This window comes from Lycorma delicatula, chromosome 5 (assembly GCF_047948215.1).
Source record: "Lycorma delicatula isolate Av1 chromosome 5, ASM4794821v1, whole genome shotgun sequence".
NCBI lineage: Eukaryota > Metazoa > Arthropoda > Insecta > Hemiptera > Fulgoridae > Lycorma > Lycorma delicatula.
Genome location: NC_134459.1, coordinates 48,371,718 through 48,381,921, shown reverse-complemented (window position 1 = coordinate 48,381,921; position 10,204 = coordinate 48,371,718).

Here is a 10,204-nt window from a genome sequence, read left to right as displayed (position 1 = left end):
AACATTGTTTAAATGTAAACATTTTTTTATTACAGTTATAAGAGCGCATTTTAAAAACAGCAATTGCAATCAGTATTTTTAACAGATGGTAAGTTTAAACATTTTGGAGAATGCTAGAAAAGTTTTGATTCTCAATGTGGACAGTGGGCGGAAAAGTTTCAGAATCAATAGTTTAAAAGAACGTTATTACATGTAAAAGAAGCATTGTGAATATTTTCACTGTACAACTAGGTTGGCCAAAGGTTTGACTGAGGTTTGTGAAGCCCTTCATCACCTTTGGCCATTAGCATTTTACTTCAATCTTCAATTTCCAGGATCTTACGTTGCACAATATTGTGGAATCATCAAACTGTAAGGAGTTGTGGTAGGGTATCATCTTACCCAAGCCTCTCTCCCATTGCTGAGTTAGTTATAATTTAGTAATGGAAATAATGATTTACAATAAAAACTATGAGAAGATATAATGTTAAGAATTAATTAACATGTACTATTTATTAAATATATTGAGATCAAAAGATAAGTAGAATTTTGGAGAAGTGTTCAAGTGACTTAACTTGAGCTTATCACAAATAAAAATAATTTTGTATAAGGGAAAAGCTAAAATTTTTTTCATTTAAAACGATTAAAACAAAATTACTTTGCTTGGAGAACAATTGATTTATTAACCTCTTCGATTTTTTCTTCTTCCTTTAAAACTCTGAATTCTAGTTTTAATTCTCTAAATATGATTTTTTAACATTTAATTTTAATTAATGAGTCTATATTAGGTTTAAAGTTTGACTACCAGTTTCAGATTAATGAAACTCTTCCAGAATGCCTCCTTTCCTGGAGTAAATTCCTATTTACTCCAGGAAAGAGCCAATATTAGCTACAAATGACTTTAAAGAAACATTTCATTAATTTGAAACTCAATAATAATTTAAGTTTTATGTCATTTTTTGTCATGCTGTTCAATGAATAAATGCACTATTCATTCGATAGCATTATTACAAATTTGAGTTTATAAACAAAAGTTTTTGAAGCTTACATTTAAATCATTTGTGTGAGGAAGTAAATGTTCTCACATTTCTTTAAGTACAAGTATTAAACATTTAAGCAAACCATTAAAATAGATAACTAGGATGGGTAAATCATTACTGATACTTATTATTCAACAGCAATAACTAGTATGCCTTAATAATATTAAAAATAATTATTAACATGGAAATTAGAACTAAAAACAAGCATGAATAATAAAATGTAACTTTGTTCACGAGCACAAAAAATAATATTAAAGCAGTAAAAAAGTTTCAGATAAAGATACACCAAAAGGTTAGGTCTAAATTAACTATAAACATAATGTCTTAAAAATTACAACTGTAAATAATTAATGTAAAACAGGATCAAAAACTCACATTTATATTATGTACAATTAAGAAAATTAATTAAATGTCATTATTTACTTTTAGTAGAGGACCATGGTGCAAAATAGCATTTCATTATTTGCAGAAACCAATCAGTAGACCTCTCAAATTATTTCTCTTAGTTTGTATTGTCAGTTTGAAATTTATTATTGAATATATTATAGAAAAAAAACCCATTGATATTTATTTTATTTCCATCAAATTAGTTAGTACAGTTGAGATAGGTATCTACAAAATGGGTATTCTACATAATAACTTTGGATATATCATTTATAATTTATCATATTTTAACATTTAATAATATTACTCTCTTATCTATTTTACAAATAACTGTGTATCTTGTATAGCAATGAAAACAGTATCATTTTCAGTATTTTTATTTCATTGTGCCTACATAGGCTATTATCATAATATAACAATTCTTCATTATTATAATAAATAAATTTGAATTTGGCATTTCCTCTTCAATTTGAGGGTCCTTATTCCTTTTATTAAAGGGATATAAGGTACTGTAACAAAAGCTTTTTATTCTACTTAATATTTGTACTGCTTTTTCAACATTACTATGAGTCAAATAATCTTCTTAATTTTTACTTAAAACAAAAGAATATTCCTTAATAATTTTACTTTAAGATAAAAGAGAATAATGAAAGTACAAGATATGTTGCAATTCCATGAGTGATGTTAGAAATTGTGAACCTGTTTACACAAATATATGTTATTTTGTTTCTTGAAATTGTCCTAAAATCTCTTAATTTTGAATTTCATCAATTCACTAATTAAAAAAAATCATTTCCGAAGCATTATGTTATTTCCTTTTAAACATTAAGTTTTTGTTAAACTTTTTCTCAGATTATATAATCAGGAAGCTCTTATGATTATAGTAGACATTTTTGTGTTGTACTTTTTTCAACTTATTAAATTATTTTTAAAAATTGTTTACATTTATTAAAATGTTATCAAATATTACAACAAATGGTGTACTATGCCCTTTTTCTTCTTCATGTTAATCCTTTATTCAAGTTCATGGATTAGGTATTTAATTAAATACCTAACAAGAGATACAAGAATAGAGATACATAATTATGTATCTCCCCGTTTTAAATGTTCCTGGTTCCATTCCTCTTCTGTTACTTTTATCACTTCTTTGCATCTCTTGCCTATATCCATCCTCTTTCACCTTAGCTCCATCATTTCTTGGGTCTTTCTTTTGGCCTATTCCTGGTGACTTTATTCTTACAATCTTCTTGCCATTCTCTTCATCCGATTTAAATTATTATGAGTTCTGTTACAAATTTTTCCACACTAGTAAGTTATCGGCTTGTTTTTCTCATTGTGTTCCCTCCTATTAAATGTTTATGTAATAAAACTTCCTTTCTCTTATGTTTATTTTCATTTTTACTCTTATTTTAAAATTGAATCTGTAACTGATAACAGCATTCATTATTTCTTTCAAAATGTTTTAACAGACTTTAGAAAAAAGGGAGGTTCTCAATTCATCGTGTAATTTTTTATGTACATTTAAATCTTATCAAATTGAAGATTTGACTAATTCTTTCATTTGCTTGTACAGCATATTTCTCTTAGCAACCTGTTTTAAAATTTTTCACATAACCAAGTGGAAAACTTGAAAATGAAAAATTATGTCTTCTACATAGATTATTTATTTTTTCCTTTATTTGACATTATCACTTTTAATATTCAATCGTTATAGTGCAATAGTCTATAGCCTAATGTAATAATGATGTTTAAAGAATTTCTGTATAGAAATTTAAGAAACTTCATTGGGAAAACCTAAGGTAAAAATAATACACCTTCCTACATTATAGAAATACATAACTTTTGCTCACACAGTTGTTTCATTATGTTGGTCAAATTTCTTATCTTATTGTTTTTAAGTTTCAGGTTTTTCTTCCAACAATGCTTTCTAATTTGATACTTATGCTTAACCATAGACCTCAAGAATACACGTGTCAAGCTGCTTTAAATTAATAAAACTTCACAAGTAAATGATATTAAACAATTTTCTATAAACATTTGGAATAAAGTTACAAAACTGCAGTATACATATTTATTTTTATAATGTAATACATTTTTTATAATGTATTTTTTATAGGTTTTTTATAACCTATTCCAAGCATAACTACTCTCAATTATTTGCAATATCTCAAATATTAAAAACTTGACTGCCAAAAAAACCATTACTCTTTCATATAGGATAATTAAATTGTGTGCTGGTGACTTTAAGAGCTTGAGTAGAGTCACCAGGAATAGGTCCAAAGAAAGACCCAAGAAATGATGGCTAAGGGGAAAGAGGGTGGATGTAGGCAAGAGATGCAAAGAAGTGATAATCTTTTTTTTTTCAAATATTCTGATATATATATATCACTCCCGGTAATGTAAGGATTACAACTTGGGTCATACATCTAAATAAGTTCAACTGTTGTGCTACCATGGTGGAACAAACACCCTTAAACACATTACACTCCTTTTTGGGCAGTGTAAAAATTGAGATACATCAATATTCAATGTTCTCTCTCAAAATGGATTTTACTTTCAGAAAAATAAAAATATCATCTGGTAGAGAGAGATTCAAATCCCTTCTTAACCCATTACTATATACCCTGCACCCTTAATCAATGAAAATCAGACTATTGCACTGTTAAGACTACAGCAGATAATTTTGGATTAAGTTTACTTCTGATTAATAACAGATTCTATGGCCGCATTTGCCTTAACTTTGAGGTGTAAAGGAACCACTTTCTTTTAATTGTTTTAAAGCATTCACTGTCCATAGTCCAAACCATATTCAGAAGCTATATGTCATTATGTACTGAGAAGGAGAAACAATTTTGAAACGCTCTCTTGGAGTTATATCCATTGTTATATATTTAAGATACACAGAACAAAAAATACGAAAACATGATTTTGTAGTAAAAAATGAAACAAACTTTCTGAAAAAAACTATAACATGAAAATTGCTAACAGTAATTAAACTGTTCTTCTTAATCGAAGAACAGTAAATAACCTCACATTACAAATACAACTTAAAGAATGGGTTTGGTCAAGCAGTATAGCCACATAAAAATAAAAAATCCCGTGTTCGGATTAATTTCCACGCTACTGTTAGTTTGTCTAGGGCTGAAATAAATGTAAAACATACTTTATGTAGGTATCTACTTTCTTTATTCTCTCGCTGGATTGCTCCCTTACACCATATTTTTATTAAGATATTTTATTGGTGTTAAGGATCAGAAATTAAATTATTTCAAATAATCGTCTGCTTCATTAATTCGCACATATTTTTCTTCAAACTGTTAATTTACTCTTAATCTAACTGTTCGTTTTAATTACAAAAACAAACTTAAATATTGGTTTTATTGAATAAAAATGTGTAGAAAAACCAGTTAAAAAAAGGATAGCATTGTTTGTGCTAAACTGACATTCAGATATCAAATACGTATAAATTTTATGTGGCGCAGGTGTATCAGCGAACTACATGAAAATGAACTAGACGAAAATAAAGGTAAATTCTTAATCTTTATTTTTTCGCATCTTTTATTCACGTTCCTGGCAATTAAGGTTTGGAAGTACAGCTTAAATGAACAAGTTATATTACGCATTGTTAATGAATTCATTGCTAATGAATTTTATTTCTCGTAAACAAAAATTTATTATGGCTAAGTATTACAGAGGTTAAAGAATAAAAGTTTAATAAATGAACATATTTTCTTTTATTTAAACAAATAATTGGAAGTAAATATGAAAATTATATACTGTCTACTCAGTGAATACATAACAAAATAAAACTGTATTAATATAATGACTCATATTCTAACTAATCATGTGTTTTATCTTTGTTGTTATACATTTTACCCGGAGCATTTTGTTTTAATAGAAAAATCATATGGTAAAAAGCAAACATGTTTTTTTAGTATCTAATTATTTGTATTATTTTCATTTATTTATTTTTGTACGAATGAGGTTATACGTCGTTTTTTTATTGATTAGTTATCTTTGTTTTTTCTCATGTTGGCAAGATATAAGGATAAAATTTTGTTTGCTTTGAAACTAACCGGAGGGAGTACATTACTTACAGGGTAAGAACATTTTTATTTAATACTTCTGATTGATTTTATTAATTTGTGTAAATGATTATTGTTATGGGTACGAATCCATAGTAGGGCATCGTTTAACATTTTTTCTAAATGAACGATTTACGCTTATTTTCATACTCAATCTCAGTTTGTTACATTTTCGAATTTGCTTTGATTCTTTTAGATTTATTTACCGAAGTAAACTCACTAATCGCGATTTACACCAACTTTCTTTGATTGTTACTCAAAATAACCGCACGTTTACTGTACGCAAGTAATAATTTTTTTATTAAAGTTCCTTTTTTTATTAAAAATCGTGTTTAATTTTTGATTAGAATATTGTTTAAAACCTTCAGTGTTATACTAGAACTCCTGCCATATTGTATATGATGTATTAATATACAATCACCTAAATAAAATACCTAGTTTAGTCTTACCTTAAATTAGCAATCCTAATTGCATTATAATTTTGTTTGTTTGCAAGGTTATGTGGCAGTAGTTGGCTAAAATAAGTTGATAATGTAAAATTATGTTTGTCAATAATTATTATACGTAAAGGGATGAATATAAATTGTTCCACGAAAAGTAAAGAGTTAAACATTTGAAGGAGTGTAAACTTAGTTTTTCAATTATATCTGCAGTTGATGTAAATTGCAAGTGGAACATAAATGTTTGTCAGCTGGAATAAAACAATGTTTGCAGATTTGAAGTCAGTTTTATTTTTATTAAAATAATTGAACGCTTTTTGATAACAGGGTTAAATTTAAGTATTTTTTTGATATTTAAAGGAATGGAAAGTTATATTTTCTTTGACCTATGAACAACTTAGCCAAAATCATATTTATGCCGATTTTATATTTGTTACATAGTTATCTAAAGGTTTTTGAATAACATTCTGTTACTTCCAAAAAATTCCAATTTGAAGATCATATCTCTGATTCACTTTTCTTGATTTACAGAGTGAACACAAATTATTCAGTCTATTTTAGGGATTAATAAAAAATAAGCAGAGCAATGTAGTGTGCGTTAATTTATTTTTTCAAACAGTGTAAGTAAGAATTACTGGATGGCCTAGAATTAACAACGACGGTGGGGATACCGTGCAGGAGAAAGCATGTGCCGTACAATGGTTTCATGGAAGCGGATCTGTTATTACTGTTCGTAGACGTCTTCGTTTAGAGTACGGCCGTGATCTTCCTAATAAAAACTGTATTAAACATTGGTATCAGCAAATTAAGAATACAGGAATTGTAGTACACAAAACATTTGCTGGCAGACCTTCTGTCTCCGAGCAAGTTGTGTGGATCAAGTAAAAGAAACTTTCAGAGAAGCCGGGGTAAATAAACTTATCGTGCCAATTATGTGTCTACACAAGCGCCTAAAACTTAATGGATACAAAATTCAGTCGGTGCACGCAATTGAAGATGACGATAAACCACGCCATTACAATTTTGCCATAGACATTCTTGATAAATTGAACGAAGATAATGCGAAAAAGTATCATCTCTGACGAAGCTATCTCCATATTTCTCGTCACTCTAACCGTCGGATTTTGGTTAACGAGAACCCTCATGCTGTTCGACAAACAAAATGTGGTAGCCTGAAAATTAATCCTCGGTGTGCGTTGATTGCTTATGAAATGATCGGACCATTCTTCTTCGCCGAGCCAACGGCTACTAAGCGCTAGTCATCTAGACATGGTGCAGGAGTATGCAGTACCACAAATTGAACATCGACAACCCAACTTTTACTTCCAACAAGATGGCACACCAACACTCTGGGGTTTACAATATGTTAGGGACTACCTACATGAACAATTTCCTCAACGTTGGATCGGCCATGATGCACTAATTACCTGGCCACTCGATCCCCTGACGCTGAGCCATTCGATTTCTTTCTTTGGGAGTTTGTCAGACAGGATGTACTCAACGAAGGTTGCAATGAAATAAAAAGAAGAATCGAAGGTGTAATTAATGGAATAACTCTAGATAACTTCGTAATGTGTGGCGGGAAACTGTATGTCGTCTAAACATTTTACGCGCCTCAAAAGGTGCTCATAAGGAACTTGTTTGAATTTAAGAAGTGTTGTAAACAAAACTATTTGAAATGCCCCTTTTATCAATCAAATATATATATAAGAAGAGGTGGTACAACCAATCTTGATGCTTGGTGGCACTGCAGCCACAGCCGCAACTCGAATCATTCTAGTATCCTTTTAGCACAGCATTTACTTCATTACCTAACAGTGAATGGGCCTTCGTAAGATGTATTGTGGTGTCAGGATTGGATCGGATACAATTTTTTGAAATTTTAATCACCTCAATATATAGCTAATATCTTGAATATTATTACATTTTTACTTCTTTGTACGAAGTACTGTAATCGCGAAAAATTTCGGTTTTTAGATTTCAACGGAAATTAACAATTTTGACCGTCCCTGAATCCATCTTGACCAGTTTCGGCGTGACGTCTGTACGTACGTATGTATCACTCATAACTCAAAAACGATTAGCCTTAGTATGTTGAAATTTTGGATTTAGGACTGTTGTGACATCTAGTTGTGTACCTCCCCTTTTGATTGCAATCAACTGAACCAAAAGTGTTCAAAAAAGGCCCAAAATCAAAAACAAATTGGATTTTGGACTTTAATAAGCTTTAATTTTGGACTGTAGTAATAAGCTCTCATTGAGAGCTTTTCAAGATATATCATAAGTGGTACTTATTTTCATTGGTTCCAGAGTTATAGCCAAAAAATATTTTAATTAATAAAATATTTGTATCTCACAAGGAGAAGGCACATTGGTTCGAATCAGACTTCATCTAACTTTTTTTTAAATTTAAATATATTGATTTATTGATAATTATTAAGCTCTGATTGTAAAAAAATTACGATGAATAATAATTAAATGAAATAATTAAATAGTTATTAATGAAATACAATTTTATGTACTTTTCATTAAAAAAAAAGTGTATGTATAATTTAATAGGGGTACAAGGAAGTCATATGTTGCCACATCAGATTTTTAAATTTAATTTGAACTAATTTTTACATCTATATATATATATATATATATATATATATATATATATAGGTTATGTCAAATTTAATTGCCAAACATTAGCAAACAATATAGCTATATTGTTTCGTGATATGATTCTAAGAATGGCGACTCATTTCCCGAATTATAATACTGGCCTTGCCCGTGTTTATTTTTACTCTAAATAAAATCACGAGAGATGATTGTAAACTATGTTTTTTATATATAAGGATGATATGTATGATGATGATATGTAGTGATGGATGATATGTATGATGAGCACTTCATCAAGACTGCACTAGTCTTGTACAGTCTCAGTTCGAATTGTTGAGAACTGGTCTACACTTTTATAAAACTAAAAATAACCATAAAATCTCTTTTTATGGCAAAATAGTTTACAAATAATTTATACTTTATAAATAATAAGACGCAGAATTAGAAAATATTTTTTTAAAAATATGGTTACATTCTTGGAACAGATTTTATGTACACGTAATTAAGTTAAACAACATTATATTTATTTTTACTATTTTTAAGAAAATGAATTTTTTAAAATAATTTTATAGGTGCAAGTAAAAAAAAAAAATAAAGTTCCGCTTAATTAAGTGCCCGAAGAACACTAGAGTAATGAAAACGTTTGCGCATTTTAATTTCTATGTAAAAGGATACTTTTCTTTGTGTTCGTAAATAATAAATTTAAACTTTAATGTGAATTAAGATATATTAACAAAGAAATTAGTATTAATCAGTATTTAAAATTTATTGATTCGAATCATTAAGTTCAAACCCAGCTCACACAGTGATAGACTCACGGTTCACAGTTCATTAATTCAATTCATTAAAATTTGTGCTTCAACCGGCAAATCTCATTAAACCTTCTCAGTTCTGCCAAGAAACGTGGGTAAAAATTTGGTTGCGATTGATCGAGTAGTTTTTTATCCCGTACAAACAAAAACAACAAAAATCCTCTTTTTTTTCACCAGCAAGGAGATGAAGTTGGGAATTAAAGATATACATTAAGGAAAAAAGATTAATCCTTTTACTTCATTGTTATAGTTGTACCACCAAAGAAATAAGTTCGGCAAAGAAATAAGTTATGAATTTTTCGGCGTCGAAGATGTGTGTTCTTTAAACCATATAGTTACTATTATTCTTCTGTCTTTTGTAATTTAGTTTCTTTTTCAGGTTTCTGTAAAGCCTGACACTTTAATTGTTATTTATCAGTGTTATTCTCACAACCATAAGGGTTAAAGAACTGGGGAGATCCAGGGGGCGGAGCGCTGATGGTAGACGGGAGTGGCAACCAAAGCAAGCTCTGGGGCCCTGGGGTAGGCCCTTGGTTCCGGGATGCCCCGAGGAGCCCTTGAGATGGCCCAAGCCCCTGAGGATCCAGGTTACGGCTAGATGTTCGGCTAATAGTATAACATATTTCCATACGCCACACAATTACAGGATCGGGTAGGGGTTTCAGTTGAGAATGCTCTTTAGTATCCCGTACAAAAGCGATCCGTTATCTTACATTTAAAAAACTTAAAAATGGTCGAGCACAGTCCCATTCGGGGACTCGGCTAACCGAAATTCACGATACCCGGATTCTTGCTTTGTCCTTTCGGCTGCACGTTTCTGAATTCATATTTAAAACGGCTAATTTATATTTTCTATTTCT